Here is a 19,297-nt window from a genome sequence, read left to right as displayed (position 1 = left end):
TAACCTGATAATAGTTAGAACCTTGTTCCCTGTTAGGACATGGTGCCATTATGTTCCCTCATGAGCAACTGTTGAGTCAAGTGCATAAAATTCGGTATACCAGTCTGGTCAAGCTCTTAATATCAAACCGGTTTGGAAAGTTTTACACCATGCCAAACCTTATCAGTCATTTTTCTGTCTGTCAGTCAACACATCAACAACTCCAAATCCTTACAAGAGAAAATAAGATGTCTCTTTTGGTAGCAGCACATCTTTGTAATCTAAGTGACCATGCTTGTCAAAGCACTTTGTAAACTCTGTTTTTAAAGGTGCTATATGGATAAAGTTCATTTTTTTATTTACAATAAAATGATGTCTGTGCACAAATACAGTTTTTTTTAAATGTTGTTTTCCTTATTGTTGTTAAGTGCAGGTTTCAGCAGTGCAGTTCTCCCTGTTCCAGTCCCTGTGGGATTCCCTCCAATATTCTGATAAGCTTTACCAGTCACTGACTTTTTTTCACAGTCAAACACAGACAAAGAAGATAATCCATCATGTGTGTATCCTTTGAATCATTGAGGGGGAAGGATATCAAATGAATCAGCAAAGCAAAAGCTCCTGGGCCCTGTTTTTTGATCAAATAATCAGTTCCTCAAGGGTCTAAAGTGTGTGATGTGTTCAGGGACTCTCCTCGACCTTTGAGAGCTGGCCATTGAGTTAGTAACAACAAACAGTAAAGATATCTGTTACAACCTTGAACATTGCCGGTAAAAGGCTTGTACTGACATAATCAGCCAGAGCGAGACAGTAGAACATCTTGTGCATCATCTAATTTCAGCATATTTGCTGAACTACGCCTCAGGCTACTTATCTTGAGAATCGTGACAGCTAAAATATTAATATTTATGTGGCCACAAATCAGCAATCTGGAGAAATGGCACTTTAATAGAACAAGACAAGACTTATCTGCTATACTTCTCACTGTTGAACAAGTTAGCTGACAATGACATGACAGGCACATTAACTATCTACTGCTGAAGTCTGACAGTCTCCGGTTATTGTGTGCAATGTCTTGATGATAACCTCTTTAACCAACCCTGTCTCCAAGAAATTAAGTTTGTATATTACATTTTTTTTTTTTATGATTACATAGTGGTGATAAAATCATCGCTGCCTGGATTATAATTAGAAACGTTACTTTAAGTCAATAAAACACGACATTTATGTACCGCACTGGAACTGCAGTTAGGTGGTCAGGTGGATGACGCACATACAAAGTGCAGGACAGTGACGACTGAATTCCAGATTCATGTCCATACTCCTGTCTATGGTTAGTTTTAGGCAACAAATGCACTTTAGTTAAAGTTGAAAGAGATATAGTGATTTTGGTTAAATGTAAATACAACAGGTAATAATAAAAAATTATTGCTGTGGTCATAATGAGTGGGTATTATTTTGTGAGATTTTCTTTTTTTTTTAGCTGAAAACAAATAAAATACGTTGTCAATTAACATTTATGAACTTTTTTTGCGACTTGTACGTTAATTAGGAAAACTTCCTCATTATGTTAAATGTAGTCTTGGAATTACATTTCGCTAAAAACATATATCTAAGAGAGGACTACTTTAACAACTTACTGAAAAAACTTAGTGTGTGTGGGGATTAAATAAAAGCCATATTTATAATAATATTAACTACGTCTTTAAAACTGTTTTATAAAATTATTAAACATTTTTCCAGGTCATTTCATTGTTGTTGTTGTTGCTGTTGTTTTTGAACTCATTTTCAAGTAATTGTCTTGTGCCTTTTACTAATTTCTTGCTTATTTTTGGGTAATTTCTTCTTTCGTCGCTCATTATTTTCCTCCCATGGTTCTGTAGAAAATCAAGCCAATTTGCTCTGGTTTAAAAGGGTTAAATGCTGTAAACATCAATGATCCAACCACAGAGGTGTGTTCACCTATTTTCCCTTCGCTATTAGACCTCTTGATTGCTTACACAATTAAAGGCTTCAGATCTATCGCTGTACTCGGGTCTCTTTCTTTCCCCTGAAAGCATATTGCCAATGTCAGGTAAAAAGCTTGCGCTAAAATCTGGGGTATTTTAATTAAGATTATGCATGGCCGAATTTCTGTGACAATTTGGCAGCAAATTAATAAATTCCTAAAAAGTAAAAATGCTGGAGATGCGACATTTTCACCAATAAGCGTGTGTGTGTGTGTTGGATGCCTCCTGCAGGAAACCCCTTCTGAAGACGTCACTGTGTTGTTGAAAACCTTTGAACTAAATCAACTAATTTGACAGGCGTTCTCTCAGCACTGCCTCACATTCCCCACTGAGGTTACGTATTACCCACAGAGGCACTCACACTGATACACACAAAGATTCAGAAGTATTTGCATACACACACACACACACACACACACACACACACACTCATGCTACTCACTGTACCCACCTGGCATTGCTGTGAAACAGATGGGTGACATCTATGAATGCCAGACTAAAATATGACAGCCAATATCCCGCCATGTGCACACGCTAACAAATCCATTCACTTTGTTCAGCACTCGTTCACTGTGACATCCACTCACTCACCATGTGCGTGATTTGCCAGCTGTCAATTTACTATTTCATGCCATTTCACTTTGCTGGGGATTCAAGTCTTTTTGGTACGTGTGTCTACAAAAAATAACAAAAAAAAACAAACAGACACACAGGAAGGACACATTTGCATAAGACTTCAATCTGTTTCCTAATTCTGTTTCCAGGAGGAGCAAGTCATTAAAAGTAATGGAACACACACAAGTGCTGGATGTGAAAAAGCCGTTGCAGTAAGTAAACACATAAAAACAGGCGGAGAGGATAAAAATAGTTATTTTTCCTTAAGAAGAAACAGAGATTATGTGTCTTTTTTGTCTTTTGCTGCTAAAACAATTTTTGGGTCTGCCATTTTTTATTTAATTTCAGGGGAAATCAGCATTAATGAGGGAGTAAAAGTTAAGTGTTTTGAGCGGTTTTCCTACAAATAAATAAATAAAATCAGAGTTCTTGACCCACCCCCACAGGTGTTTTCACATATTTTGCCTGATTAAATCTTTTTAATTCAGGATTGTGAGGGAGTGGATGCATTTGTTTGACTGATGTCCCCCTGACTGTCCTGTTTTCCTGCATTAGTAAGGATGGGACTATGAGAATTTTAATAATATAGGCCCTTTTTCTTTGTTCTTGTTTTTTATTCAAGTGTCATTATGCCCGAGACTGCACATTAAAGACCTGCTTAAAAGATCCTCTCCACCTTTAAGATATAGAGAGCCTTTGTGTGAAGTTGCAAAAACTTCACAAAATTAAGTAACTATTCTGTTAAAATGCAATCAAATGATCAGACATTGTTTTAATTGCAGTGGGCCTGTTGTGTTAAAAGCCATTATTTGTTTAAGTCGTAGTTTGTTGGCCTTTTGTGAATTAAAAAGAGTCACCAGCTTTGTTCACTCCAACATGCAGTAAGGACACACTGAATTTTACACTGAAGTGATTATCATGGAACAGAAAATACATTATCTGCGTAAAAAGCTTTGTCCACGTTGAGTTTGTAATTATGTGGTAGGTGTATTTGCTCTATGCTTTGATAACAACAGGTGAAATGTTCTGTCGAGACACGCATTTATTTCAATTTCCAACACGACCATTTGATTCATTATTGCTATAAAAGAAAAAAAAGAAAAAAATGACCTTAACTTCTAATTATTGTGAGCGTAATTTGTTTTTTGACAGCGTGGCATCTGCAAAAAGACAATCACATCCAAGAAATGTAAAATTCACAACTATAATTCTTCCCTGCAGCCTTCAGAGGTAATTATGATTCTTTCATTGTTTTCCACAGACACACTGTTCCTCTCTGCTGTTTCTCTCTGCCTGCTTTCTCTATTGATTTCACTCAAACGACTTGATCGAACTCTGTTCTACAGTACACTGCTTTGATGAAGAAGTCTGAACTAGTCTTTTTTTTCTCATTTACAACTGTCTTTGATTTGTCTTCAGGTTTGGGCTTTTGATGAAAGTCCCTTGTGCCTAAAAACCTGAAGTAACATATTCTCTGAACACATGTACACACACACACACACACACACAAAAGTTTTCAAACTTAATCTTACCTGATCTTATCAGACCTTTGCTCAGGTTAATGTTTGGCACAGCTTGACATCGATGCTAAAAAATGTTAAATAAAAGCATAACAGAAAAACAATGATCAGTATCAAGGCTTCAAATAACAATACACCATTTAAATGTTTAAATGATAGCTTTAACCTGTTTACGGGCTTCCAGACACCAAAGCAACATCTTTAAATAGCTTTTTTTTTGTCCGCCAAATCAGCCAAAATCTAAATTTTGTTTAATTTACAATGATATAATAAAATATAAAGTATAAAGTAGCTATTGCAGCTTACTGGCTGTGTTGCACCATTCACTTTTATTTAACATCCTTGGTAAGAGTAAATACTGCTCCACAAAATAGCAGAAAGGACATCGATGGTTTATGGTTTATGGACTCCTTGGAGGCAAGTGATGATGATGAGTGACCATATTTGGACAAGTGGGTGGAGATATCCCCGACATTAGCTTAATTAGCCAACAATGATAATACTAACGCTAATTTTCAATTTCAAAAGACTGACTTAAAACCACTGAAACAAAATGTACTGGAAAATCTGAATATGCGACCCCTCACGGTGCATGCCCACTATACATGGCTACACCTGACCAGAAATCTGCTCCCATTCGCTTTGTGATGGAAGCAACTGATTCCCTGTACAAAGAATGCTGGGATGACTGCGATGCGGACCAAGATGGTGGCGCAATGAGAGGGCATGACAGGAAATACTAAATTAAAACTTTGTCTGGTCAAGAGGGGAACGTGGCATTGTGGATGGATACAAGCAGCACGAATTGAAGCGAACTGGTCACGTATAGTGGGCATGCACTGTTAGAGGGTCTTTTAGCTCAACCAAACACTAAACAAGACTTTGTTTAAGCTATGGGGACTGACTCACTCTTTGAGCCAGTTTTTAGCACTCCCGTATTGGTTTCATTTTTCAGCCCCAGAGGTTGCCGCTTGGGACAAACGAATGTCACTGTGTGGTGTAAACACTGCATGAGCCATGACAGTGTGACAATGAGCCAGCATGCATGAAACCAGAACCCTACAACTGAAGCCACTAAAAAGAATTCAGCCGTTTACTTTTTAAACCTGTGCGCTTCCTACTGTGACATGTCAAAATGTCTACTGTAAAAAAAAAAAAGCCACATTGTACTGTAAAGGCGCTCTGCTCTAACAGGTGGAACAAAAACAGCAGAGTCAGTGAGGTGTCAAGCACTCGAGCCAAATTGACAAATGAACCCCTGCAAGGGCTTTTCCTGCTGTGTACACAGGCGCACACACACACTCAGCAGTGCACACTGTGGCCGACAACAGCTGAGGGTTATTAAGAGATAAGCAGATCAAGGGTCACAAAACACTGCTGGCTTTGACACAGATGCAACACGCACACACACACTCACACACACACAACCACACAGCTTGCGAACAGTGCTGTACTCTCTCAGGTCGACTAAAGAGGTCAGGAGAGGACCCATCTGGCAGAGCTGAGGTGTGAGCGTGTGTTTGAATACGTTTTGCATAATGTCTGGAAGAGTACAAGCTTCATTTTTCTTTTTTTTTCTTTTTTTTGCAGCACAGGTGTGTGTATGTGCGTGCATGTGTGTGCTTGTGTTGTTGGGTTTGCATAATGTTGCATAATGAGGGACTATGTGTGCATGTCTCTGCAAATAAAAATTCATTTCTCCCTGTGTTGCATGTATTTTTCTGACATGCAGGTGTGTGTGTGTGTGTGTGTGTGTGTGTGTGTGTGTGTGTGTGTGTGTGTGTGTGTGTGTGTGTGTGTCGTGCGTGTGCGTGCGTGTGCGTGGGTGCTTGCGTATGTTATTTAAAGAAGGGATTAGGACCACGAGAGACTCCACACCTGATTAATGCAGAGAGATGGATTGAAAAGTGGATTTGAGCCAATGGATTTCCAAACCACACATAGACACACACACACACACACACGCACACACACACACACACACACAATCATCTCACAACAGCACACAGCAAAAATTGCTATTAAATAAAAGCCAAAATAATAACACCCTTGCTCAACAACCAGTAGCACATACAAACCCAGAAACACACAGAGACGCTTCTGTGCAGACTAAATCCATTCAGAAAAAGTTCCCACCTCTGATGTCTGTCTGTATTGACATTTGACAGACAAAAAGGAAGATGCTGAGTGACAAATGAGACGAAAAATATCAAGGGAGAAAGTAAGAGAACAATAAAAAAACAAAATACAACAACAGGAAGTCAGCGAAGCAGTCAGTCAACAGCAGCAACAAAGAGTTCCGAGGAGACGGGGAGAACTTTGCATTCATCCATCTTTCTGTATACGAGCTCATACTGAAGCTGGGAGAAGTTTTCTAAAGACTTTTTGACGTCATCAAGTTCGCTCCAAATCCTCAGTCCCCTCTCCCACAGAGCGAGGCATGTACTGTCAACTCTTATAAAATCAGAAAGAATGTCAGAGACACAAATAAACCACGCTGCATGACAGACTCAACAGATGACAATTGAGGAGGAATTATAAAGGAATGACTGCACTGCTGAAAGGACAAAAGTGCTGGTACCAAAGTACAGAAAGATGCTGCGCTAACAGGCTAACCTTTGCCCCAAAAATCAGGGAGCTTCATCTTTATTCTTTACATGAAATCCGTCCAATTTTTTAGTTTTTTTCCTTTGGTTGCAGAGGCTCGTGATTCAGTTATAAAGTGGGATCACTCATCTAGTAAAGATGAAGTACCCTGATTTTAAGTGAATATGTTGATGTAATCAGTCTCCTCTCAGTGCAATCACTGCCTTCAGCTTTTCACTGGCTGCAAATACAGATGTACAAGGAAGAACACAACCACAATAACTCCATCCCTATATTATAATCCCAACTAATTTCCCCAAAGAACTCTCCACAGGTACTGCAGGCTCTGAATGTTAGTTTGACACAATTCAATAAATGATCCTCCAAAACACCAGCATGACACTGGATGTTCAAGTCTTTTTAGAGTCAGAAAACCAAAACTAAAATGTTTTAATTACCATTGCTTTGAACAAGCAAATATGTGTTTCAGCCCAGTCGCCAGATTAAAAATGTTGGCATTGTAGGTTGCTGCAAACAACAGATATGTTACATTTGTACATTTTCATATTAGCGTTTCTGAACTGACATTGTTCAGAGTACATGTGTCTGAGCCGAGTTTTTAATCAGGAGGAGAAAGGAATTATCATTATACTGGAATACTAATTCGATTCGATCAGCATTAATCATAAGATCATTTTTTAATTATAAATCATTTTTTTATGAACTGATATTTATTTATTTATTATCTATTTTTTTCTTTTTTTGGATTGTCATATTCATTAGGGGTAGACCAATATTGTTTTTTCAGTGCCAATACTGATCCTTATTATTAATAGTTAATAGGCCAATAAAAATAGACAGATATGCATTTAAATAAAAATTACAATCTTTCTGTCAATATTCAGAATTTGGGATATATAACAAACTCCAACACAAAACATTTACACCTTTGGCAACTTTCAACATCATACACAGCAAGTTCCCAGCAGCTTTTCTTTATATATGCAAGTGAAAATTAAAATAAAAAAATAATTATTAAAAATAGCTCCCTGAGGTTTTACAAAATCAAAGTTCCTCCTATGCTAACACTTTCTGTGCACTTTTTCATTAATTCGATCTGTTGGCGATCATTAAAATAAAATGCAGATACAAAAAAATCTGCAAATGCCGATCTGCAAACATGTTGACCCCTAATATTCACGCCCATCACAGGTGTCTTTTTTAACAGCCGAGAGAGAGAATGTGGGAGCCTCTTAAGTTTTTTAACCCTCACGATCCCCCTTCACCCATGCCCCCGGCATTTTTCATAGCGCTGTGTTTTTACCCAAATTCAACCACTTTTATTTTAAGCTAACACTTCATAACTAGCTAAATAATAACTTAGCTCTTTCCAACGGGGCTTCCACTTCCAGATCAAGGAGCGAAGCAGGCTGATCGTGGATTAACATGTAGGTGTGGTGGGCAAACCACGTAGCTAGTGGGCAGGTCACATAGCTGCTCCTGCTGCAGTTATACCTACTTGATTTTTGTGGCATACATCTAAAAAAATAGCAACCTAAAACCTTTCAAGGCTTAAAGTGTTTCTGTGAAGTATTACCTTTAAAATTTTGATACAAATAGCAATCCAGAAACTGTAAATTATGTGAAGAGTACATTTAAATATCAAGCCTGAAGGGACAAGCAGGAGAGAAGCAAAGAACTGAAGAAAAAAGAAAAAGTGTCATTGACTCCCCTGTATGGGTAATCTGTTCGTTTTTTGCAGCAGCAGCAGCAGCAGCAGCAGCAAGCGGGCAGAGGGGTCTTAAAAAAGATTATATTGAACGTTATTAATTAGCCGTGAAAAGAGTAGAATGTCAATGCGTTCTGGTGAGTGTGTGTCTTTGTGAGGCTGACATCCAAATGCTTCCCCGCTGCTAAATCCAAATTTGAACGCACCAACTTTCATTGGGAGTCACAGGGCTGCAGAGAAAGAGAGGAAGTCATAATTGGTGGTGATCGCTCCAGCTTCTATCACGTAACTGCGTGTTCCCAGGAATGAAATGATGTTCCTCTGTGTGTGTGTGTGTGTGTGTATGTGTGTGTGTGTTTCAGGAAGAGTTAGATGGAAAGAGAGAAATTTTAAAATCTGTCCAAAGAAATAACACCAATATTTGATATTTGCCTTTGCGTGCTCTGATTTTAACATCTTAAATTTTAGCTTCATTTTAACAGGCCATCAAGTGATGCAAGTGCACACATACATTTACACACACACACACACACGCATATTTGCGCACATCTCTGAGGCACGCTGCATGCTTACATGACTCATCAGACACAACAAACAGATAAACTTGGGAAAACAACCTCTGGTCACACATCATATTCACATTCTTTCTCTCATAATCACACATTTCATCAGCTCACTTCCAGCAAATGCACACTCACAGACACACTCATTGACTCACACCTTCAAACGAATCGCACAGTCTTACCGACCAACTCTCCCACACATCCGTTATTCCACTGTTTATGTAAATGTCTTTCTCAGAAGGCTGAGCCTGTACAGCCGGCATGAAGGCAAAGGTTTCTCCGTTTGTACTTCTAATCAGCATGAAATAGCTTGTTAGCTGCTAATCTGATTGCATTCCGCTTCAAAAGGCCAAAAAAATAAATTGATCCAGAAATAACTTTCACCGGCTTTTCAGCACGGTGTGTTTTGCTGTTTGCTCTTGTCGTTTCAAATACCGGAAGCCTTTGCGAGCAGATGTAAAATAGAAGCTGTGAGAAGGGACATTACAGCTGTTACATATCGAACAATGCTTGCTTCTGCTGCTGACACACACTCACATATACACACAAAATGCCCCTCTAATGGACATCGATTGGAAGATTGATTATAAATCTAAGCAAACCGTGACATTTACAGCTGCCTTATCAGGTAATGACAAGAAATGTTTAACTTTCTCCACTTTCTTTTTTTTCTGAGCTCGCTTTTGTTGTATAAAGCATCCTAATAAAACTTTGTTTTACTACAATGAATAATATGTGGGAGGGGGGCTAATGCTAGGCTAATGTAAGCAGTGAAGGATGCCATTAGCTTCCACTTTTGGCCACTATATAAAATTTGCATCAGAGCCTAGTGTACTTCCTGGGGTCTTGGTTGCCACCCTGTCATCAACAGACTACTTTGTGTGTGTACAGGGGGCAGCAAGGTACTGTGGATCAAAAGGAGGCACCATTGGACGATTGTGCATGTCTTAGCCCCCTTATTTTTGAGACTTTTTGCCCAGCGACTGAAATCTAGGGGAAAAAATGATCAAAAGACCCTGGTAAAGTAAAGGTAAATATATGTATGTGAACTATTTCTTTATTTATACATTTACTAGCTCCTGCAGCCTATAAAAATGGTGATCTCCTTCCCTATATTCTGAGCTAAGTATGTCTTTATTGGGGGTGTTAAATTTTGAACTGCAGCTGCATTTCTCTCTTTCTCTCTGACTGACAAACACATGCAAACACACACGCAGCAGATTCTGTCAGTTCTTGATGCATAAATTTTCATTTCCACAAAAAAGCAATCAGATGCCAAGTGATGAAGCAGACACACATGTACCTTCTCTCTCTCATTCAGAGACTCAGACACACACTCAGAGTCAGCACTGCACTCTGAACACCAGTGTTAGCCTGGGGATTATCAGTGCGGCCGCTGTTTGCACGAGTAAAAATGCTGTCAATATATTGACCAGACAAATGTACAAGCTGAGAAAAATGAGCCAGCAGCTGCGGCTGTGCATTCTCAATTACATTAACCGGGGTAGCAGATAGATAGGTATGATGTGTAGCAAGAGAGGAAAGTGATCTTGGCGCTGTTTCATCAAGGTAGAAAAAGGTTGTTTTGTTTTTTTAAAAAAAAAAAAAAAAAAGGGGAACTTTAGTGTTGAATAATTTCGATAAGTTTCAGTTTCTAGCGATATTGTTACAAAAAAGTAGACCAGATAATAATCTGAGTGTGGGTTACTGTGAGCTCATTTCAGCAGGGACAAAGAGACAAAGTGACCAGGTATCAATCATTTTGCTCAGAGACGACAAGCATCAAAGAGCTGAGGACTAGCAACTTGACAACAGGAGGAAATTGAGCAAAGGCTGTAGAATCTGTCGAGGACGCCTAGTGGACCAAAAAGGAACCTTTATACAGTTTGCAATGTCCTACAGACCTTTTTTTAAATGGTAAGACATTTTGACTTGTAATAGCAGGAAAAGCACCCCAGCGTGCTTGTCAGTGTGTGTTCACACCTTTCCACACAAACTGCATCAAACAGGTAAACACTTCAGGGTTTAACACGACCGGAATAAAGAAGGCAGGTTTGAAAACACTCTGAGTTTAATCGATTGGGCATTCATAACAACTAAGTTTTTTTCACAGAATATCACATGTTGTCCTGCTCTTGTACTCTGTGTTCAGTCTTAATTACGTGATGTAATTTTCCACATCTGCTCAGCTTGCAGAACTGGTTGGTTTTGTGCCTCCAAAGTAGGGGTCGACCAATGTTTAATTTTTAGGGTCAATTGCGATACAGATTATTAGTAGTTAATTAGACCGATAACTGATATTTGGAGTGGATATTTATTTACAATAAAAATGAAATTCTCTCTGTCAAAATTTTGAATTTGGAATATAACAAACTGCAACACAAAACAGTGTTGCCTGGCTGTTACTCGAGTGACGTCAAGCCGAACAGATAGAAATGTGGGCGGGATATTAGGTAAGACAGAGTGGAGAGTGAAAACAGTCCAGAGGGAGAGAGACAGAGCTGCAGTGGAGCCAAAGTAGCTCACTGATTAAATAATTTTATCATTATCATTCAAATAAAACGCTGATACAAGATAATCAGCAGTCAACCCCTACTCTAAAGAGTAGCTCATGTTTTGCAGTAGCTCAAATCCTTCATGATTTTATGATTTCCTCATTTACCGAACAGATGAAAAATGAAAATGATTCAATCGTGATGATGCTGTTCTGAGTGAAAGCAGAGGAAGGGAGAAATTGGCATTGGATATGATTCATCCGCATCAGAGGTTTATGTCTGCCACAAGTACAGACGATTCAAGAACTGGGAAATGTATGTGTTAACAACTTGGCCGCATGCTCTGCCGTGACGACGGTACTATGGTGGATGATGTGCCAAATAGTTTTAGGGAATTATGTAACTCAGTTGGAATTACAGCAAACAATTACAGTGCTTTGCTTGACATCTTTGTCACTGTGGGAAGCAAAATAACCATTAAAATCAGTAGAAAAGCATTAATACATAATCAAACTGTAGAGCAATATTCACCTTTGATATTAAATTTTGGTTGACAGCAGTCTCAGTTCGGTTTTCATGAGTGATGCTACCAAACACTTGTACATAATGACGAATCAATTTTTGTCATACTGACAGTCAAGAGTTAAGTTCTGCCTGCCCCAAAATGGTCTGTATGTAGGAAATTTCAAAGGCTCTTGTCAGCATGCTAAAAAAATCTTACTTTAGTCATTAGTCATCATCATCATCATGTAAATAGTTTTGCAGATACTTAGTCATGACCTAAAGTGTTGGAAAAATTCAGATTTGGACCTAAAGATGGCACTGAATGAAAATAAAAGTGATTATGTCTATAACAAAAATCCTGGCAATCCATTAAACAATAAACGAGATATTTCCCTGAAACCATGAACGTCAACTTCGTGGCGACCCAAGAGGGGGGAAAAAAGGGAGATCTCCAAAGTCATTAGGATTCATTGTTCAAAATATATTTCAATTTTGGAGGCAGCGTCAGAGTATGGACACTTGCTCCAAGAGATCAGAAGTAAAGCCTTCTTTTTAAATAATGTCAACAAAGAGGATGTAACTGAAACATTTTCTTCATTTTTCAACAAGTTAAATCTGAAAAGTCCCAGCTTTGTGACTGCCTCGATTAGTTCGATAAGTGCCCCGATGGGATTTTCAAATGGTCTCGTTAAACATTAATAGACAAAGCTGCATGACAGCTTGGTTATTAAAATTCTCGAGTCATACTCGGACATTAAGCTGAGAGGACTGATCACGTTTCATCACGCGTCACCAGTCAAAGACCGGGCTTCATAATAACTGCAGCTGAATGTTGAGTGGATGTAGCTGACCTTTGTTTCTGTCACTATGTACGACAGAAATAGCACGATGCCAAAAAATATGAGAGACGAGGATTTCAGTTCTTGAACAGATTACACACCGCAGTCACTTTGCCTCCAACTCACACACAGAGAGATCTGCACTAATCATTGCTCACCTCCAATCAATATTCTCCCCTCTGTCCCTGTCCATCTGATTGAGAGAGATGAGAGAGTTTCATGTGATTGCATCAGTTAATCAGTATCTTTACAACGAGTCCGGCTGCTGCATAGCATGCCACAATCAACCTCCCCATACCCAACACAGCCTCCACCTGTCACTCTGTTTTTAACTTGGACTTACGTACCTCTACTTTTCCTCCCTTTATTGCCTTTACTAAGCCTGTATTTGTCTATCTTGGCACTCTGAGACACTCTGATTCCTCCGTTTTGTCCTTGACATTGACCTTACATAACGATATCTGATGTAAGCTACAACGTGTAACTCGTTAAACCTTCTTAATGTGATTTTGAGTCTTTAATCTAGATTTGAAATGGTATGTGGTGTAACATTATGATGTATTTCCCTACATTCAGAAGTGGAAATAAGTATTCAGCTTCAAAAAACATATTTCTAATGCAGCTATAACATGAAATTGTGTAAGTAAATACTGTAAGTATGTGTGGAAGAATGAGCCAAAATCCCATCTGAACACAGAGAGAGAGTTTAGTTTCTTCATAAAAGAAGCATCTTGAAGCTAGCATTGAAAACAAAGAGTCCACCACAAAGTATTAAACAGAACTGAGATAGTGTGTTTAATACTTTACTCACATACTCATTTCTCATTCCACTTTATTGCATACAACTTTCTGTATGCACTAAAATTTTATGATTTTTTTTATCGGTATATTTTTAGTTTATATCAATGTCTGGTGGAAATTTCATGTGAATAGCAGCATTGAAAATCTGTTTGATGAAAAAAACTGTTCAACACTTATTTCGCCCACTGTTGCTATTTTTGCCTAAAAATGACTACACTTGAATTAATGTTGAATACCTCAAACGTCACAGCTCTATAAACCCTGCCAGTCATCGCAGCCAAACACTCATTTCTATTGTTAAAAAAAAAATGCAATGCTGCAGGTGTCTAAAGAACAAGGTTAATCATGCAGTCTTTGCTCCCGAAACCTGTGAATTTGGATAAAGATTAGCAGAACTAGCATTGGCAGAAACTGTGTAGAACAATAAAAAAAAAGACTAATCAGTTTAAGATGTGCAGGAGCACACAAGTTCATTTTGTTACACCTTGATGATTGTTATGTGGATTTAATAACTGAATTTGCTGTGCATATGATTTAAGTGCGAATGAAACACATTATCTTTAAGCCCTTACATGTCATGCAATTTTTGATGGGCGTAACTCGTCATTGCCTCACAACTTTCTGGAACTTTTCGTTCTTCAGTCCCCAAAACAGATTGGGGAAAACAAGAAGTTTTGTCCCATTTCTGTCGCTCATTCATTAGTCTGTACTGCAAAAGCTGGTCTAATTCTCCAAACAGAACATTGCAACATGCTGTAGTGGGAAAGCTGCCAACTCGCTTCATGTGCTGCCAAATGTACGTGCGTCATAATTGTACATCTCGGATGAATAGCAGTGACAGGTGGATCTGCAGTTAACGCTATCATTATTTGTTAATTTTAGCATTGAGGTAGCTGGTGGGCGTTAAAAAAAAAAAATCCTACTGTTTGTATTCAGTTGTCGTAACAGTTGCAGCCTGCTTTATGACATGAGGTGCCTAAGAGCTGAAGGCTACTGCTGATGACTCAACAATGATTAGCAAGTTCAGTGTGGAGCACAGGTGTGATCAGGGTTGCCATTTTGTTTCTTTTGGATGGCCAGAGCTGAAACTTAATGGTGGGTTATGGGCCAAAAACAAACAGTAATTGTATTTTTAAGATGCAATATGGTAATAGCATCCCCAGTTGTCTTAACTGAAAAGTCTTTTGCCCATGCTCCAATTTTTCCCACTTAAGCTGACTTCCTGTGCCAAGACTCACTCAACCCACCAGGCTCAGATTATGGAAACAATAAAAATAAATAGTGATCTAACTAAATAAAATTTGCCTTCACCATTCGTTTTGTTATTTTTTTGCAAGAAATATGTGGCGGGCCAAATCTAACTTTGTGGCAGGCCAACTTTGGGCAACCCTGGGCATAATAAAAGTGGCAAATACACTCAAAAAACAAGCACATAACTAAAATATGTGTTAAATGCTATTGTACCTTTTTTTTCTACTAATTGATTTATTTATCTCTTTACTTTTATTATTTATGAGAGAGTGTGCAAACTACTGCAAACAGTAAAGAATATTTTTAAAGTTAAGTAAACTTAAAGCAAGTGGGATTTAAGACTTTTTAACTCTTTTGACGCCACATGGAATTTAAGACCAATTTTACAGTAGTACAGTCGCAAAAAAAGAAGGCATTCAGAAATGTATTACTTTTTTAAGTTAATCATTATTTTAAGCTTTTGCAATGCAAAGTCAGAAAAAATATTCCTCCAGTGTCTTATTGTTAAGACTTTTGGAAGATTGATTTAAGACATTTCAATGTCACTTAAGGCCTTATTTTTAGAATAATGAATTAAATGCCTTTTTAACTTTTTACTTTTGAGGGATCCGAATGAGGCCTGTAAACGCTGGTTTTGTTTTCATCATCATATGAACTTTAATTTTCTGAGCATATAGTGCTTGTACTAACTGTTACATTACTATTTCATGATTACATGAAACGTTTTTCTCTGCTCGTTCTCCACTGCGGAAATATGTAATGACAAATGTGCTGCCGGCTATTGCCACCTTTCATAAAAATAAAATTATATTTAATTGATTTTTATTGTCATACTGCATGATTGATTTCCCTACACATCCTCAGTGGTTACTAGATGTCTTCTAATAATGTTTAGAAGGTATTTAGGAGTGTTTAGTCACATGTGCGAGGGCAAAAAGATTAGAACAATAGGCGGGAACATCCTGCAAAGGCAGACAGATTTGAACAATAGGCACATCCTTGAGCAATGCAATGAATATGTGTAATCATCCGCGCATTACAAGTAGGTAATAAGAAAACATTTTGAAGGCCTCATCCTTGGCTTTCAATTTTTCTAGCCTTATTGGTTTTAAAGATTTTCTTGGTTTTGTATGAAGTCAGTATGATCACTCAGGGCTGCCTTGAGGTAAGTGCCTTGACATTTAAGCTTCATAATTCAAACATATTTTAAAGGCCCTTCATACCCCACACAGATGTTTTCCCTTTTTCTGGCTCAGCCTAAAGCTGTGCTAAAATCTTTGAGGTTACCAGAGGTTGTTTAAAAATGATAAAGCGACAAAGAGACATTTACTTGTCCGTGCAAAATAATTAAGGCTGGGCACAGGTGGCTGTGAAGCTAACTGCTAATTTGCTAGCCGGCCAAGCTAGTGTTTGTCAGTCACAGCCGCTCAGACAGCTCTTTTTTTTCTCTACTGTGCCGTTTTCTTCCTCTTGGCCTTTTGTTTATCATGGCACACCATTTTGTATGAAAAAAGATATTTGTGAGGGGGAAAAAAGCTCCAGCTAGCCAACTGTCAGCTGCCAAATGGTCACTAACAGGACAATAATTTACAATTTATGATTATTTATAATTCAAACTGTTTTTGCCCCATTCATCCCTGTCAAAAAGCAGCTGCATAGCACTTTTTATTCTGAAAAAGGAGGTTAGATAATGAGCTACGTCAAGGCCAGGGAAATGCAACGGGCAAAGCTAAAACTCGTGATTGCAAACAGTGGAATTATAATCATTGCCAAAAGAAATTTCCCCATAGACTTGCATAGCAAAGACCCATCTGTAAATCAATGGTGCATTTTTATAAGCACCACAACCCCCACAAAACTCAGAATTAGAATTAGATCCATTAAGTCTGATTTGAAAAATCTCGAGGAAACGCACGACTGAACCATTTTATCCCAATTCAAGTTAACGGAGCAACAAACTGGATGTACGGCCAAAGTCTCCAGTGCACCTGCTCTAGGGGTCACACAGTGCGGAGGCAGAGCCGATTATCCAGGTAATTTTAAAAGCATAAGATGAACTGTTTGGGTCAATGCACCACCAAGTATCTTTTATGGGAACAAGCAGGCCCCTGCCTCCAAATTTATGTGCAAACCTATTTATTAATCCATGGCTACGATAGTTCCGCTGTTTTGGACTCTCCAACTTTCCTTTCCCTCAAGGGTCAGCACAGTAAAAACAGCTTGCTATTGGCTGACGGTGCAAATTCATATGTCAGCATTCATCAAAGTTTGACTTGATGTGGAAGATTTGTGCAGATTCATTTCCATTTTTTGAACAAATCCTCTAATCTTGGCAATTATATTTGGATGCATTGATTTTGTTGGGTTTTTACATCTTAGTGTGTCCAGTAAGAGAGGTCCTGCTCTAACGGGTGCAACAAAAATAACAAGGGAGTTGGAAAATCATTACACAAACATGTAGACAGTCCTGAGAAAAAGTCTCATTAGCCAGTAAAGTGGACACACCTGTGGGTGGCTCAACTAACATTATGTAAGACGTTTCATTTACTAAATTGGAGCAGCTCACAAAAACTGCTTGAAACCAGAGGTGTGGACTTTAGTCAAGACTTGGATGAGAGTCACAACTTGATGACTTCAGACTTGACTTGACAAAATCAAAAAAAGACTTGACAACTCGACTTGGACTTACGCACCAATGATTCAAGACTTGACTCTGACTAGAGCTTTCTTTACTCGAAAATCCTACCTAATACCTGACCCTAAACCCAAAAAAATTTGCCACAAATCAATTAGAATCCATTCATTTACCGAATCGTGTGTGGACTGTGAGAGGGGCGTCACAAAGACAACTAAAGTCACCTTAAATTGATGACTTTGGTGTCACATGTTCAAAACCACAGTATCTTCTGTAAACTTTCTCTTTCTGAGAATTTGAAGTTGGACAAACTCCATACTCTGAAACACAAGGAGCTCTACTCTGCTCTTTACTTTGAAGTCTACACAGTCAGCAGAGCAAGAAACATTTTACTTCTGTTTGGCAGCCACAGAATGGGTTACTGTCAATCATGTAGCAAGCACAGGTAATGAAAATAGCCAGGGCCATGAGGTATCTAGAGAAAAAAAAAACCTGAATAGAAAGGAAAAAGCTGTGGTGACAAGGTGTTTTTCTGCTCCTTGGAATTGAACATTTTCAAACTTGGATCAAACATTTTGTTTCTCATACAAAGAAAACATGAGTCATCTGGAGCTCAAAACCAGCATACAAAATGCCGCACTGAAAACAAAAGGCAACTTTGCTGTGTGATCTAGCTTTGCATTTCCTCACCACACACTGTAAGACACCTTTAAAAATGCTTTACAGTACAGTCTTAGAAAGGAATGTATCATTGAATGGAGGTCACATTTACCAAAACACAGAAAAATGTTTTCTAGTACCAAAACCTGCACATAAAATATGCAGCTTAGTGTGTTTTTACAGGGTGTCTATCGGTATACAACATTAAAGTTGAATGGTCTTTGAAACTCTTTCAAGGCCATTTCTTTAACTTGAAAGGCAACATATATAGAAGTGTTGTTGATTGATTCGGGTTCAGCTCTTGACATTTAAGTGCAAAGTATTAAATTACTACATATTGTGTATAAATATATATCATGACTGCCATCTAAAGGTTGAAACCTGGCTATTGCAATTAAATTTTACTATTGGCTGATCCTGGTAGCAGGAACTTGCTTTTATCACCAAGAGCTGCCCTCTCACCAACCGACTTCTTTGAGTGTGTGCAGGGGGCAGGGAGGTGCTGGGGATCAAGAGGCGGCACGATTGGGTGACTGGGCGTGCCATAACCCCATCCCAGCCATGCACATTCATTAGACTTTTTTTACACTCTAGGAGGAGCACTCAAGCCAAACAATGGGGGTTGTATTTACTCTACTGACTGATTTTTGGACAAAAATATTATTTTTCTTTGCAGGTATATCAAGTATAAATGTATATATGTAGCCCCTGCAGAGGTAGGTTTTACGCAGTAATATGGTTATTAAGTGAGTTAGATATTCTACATTTTGCCTACAGGTAAGTGCAAGTATAAAGTAAAAAGAGTAGAACAAGACAAATAGTAGCTTCAGGGACTGAAATCTAGAAAGAAACAGCCATATTGTGTTTTTGGGTGGAGTTTTTTTTCTGGTTTTTTTTTGTCATTTTTAACTTTTAACATTATTTCAGCTTGGATTAAATTAGTGAATCAAAGCATTAGCGAAACATTCTCATGAATCAAAGCAATTTTTATCCATTGGCCTTGAAGTTGCTATGACAGTTAGAAAACAAATACAATGATGCCAGGCAATTATGTTGCTGCACCAGCCCATGAGTATGACCTTTGAATGAGTTATGTGGGGAGTTCACCTCTTAC

At 38.3% G+C, this 19,297-nt stretch overlaps 1 long non-coding RNA gene across 3 annotated transcripts in view; it reads right to left on the bottom strand.

Annotated features, from left to right (window-relative positions):
• LOC148185671 (uncharacterized) overlaps positions 1-19,297 on the bottom strand; it is a 93,165-nt gene that overhangs the window by 45,467 nt on the left and 28,401 nt on the right. For 2 of the 3 annotated variants that reach the window (XR_015775733.1, XR_015775735.1), the window contains exon 3: positions 4,133-4,187. The exons of the other annotated variant lie outside the window; for it this stretch is intronic. This is a non-coding gene — a long non-coding RNA (uncharacterized LOC148185671). The remainder of the gene's footprint in view (positions 1-4,132; positions 4,188-19,297) is intronic. 3 annotated transcript variants of the gene reach the window in all.

This window comes from Plectropomus leopardus, chromosome 23 (assembly GCF_026936395.1).
Source record: "Plectropomus leopardus strain MGB_pleo_1.0 chromosome 23, ASM2693639v1, whole genome shotgun sequence".
Lineage (NCBI taxonomy): Eukaryota > Metazoa > Chordata > Actinopteri > Perciformes > Serranidae > Plectropomus > Plectropomus leopardus.
This window is presented reverse-complemented; position numbering and strand designations above follow the sequence as displayed.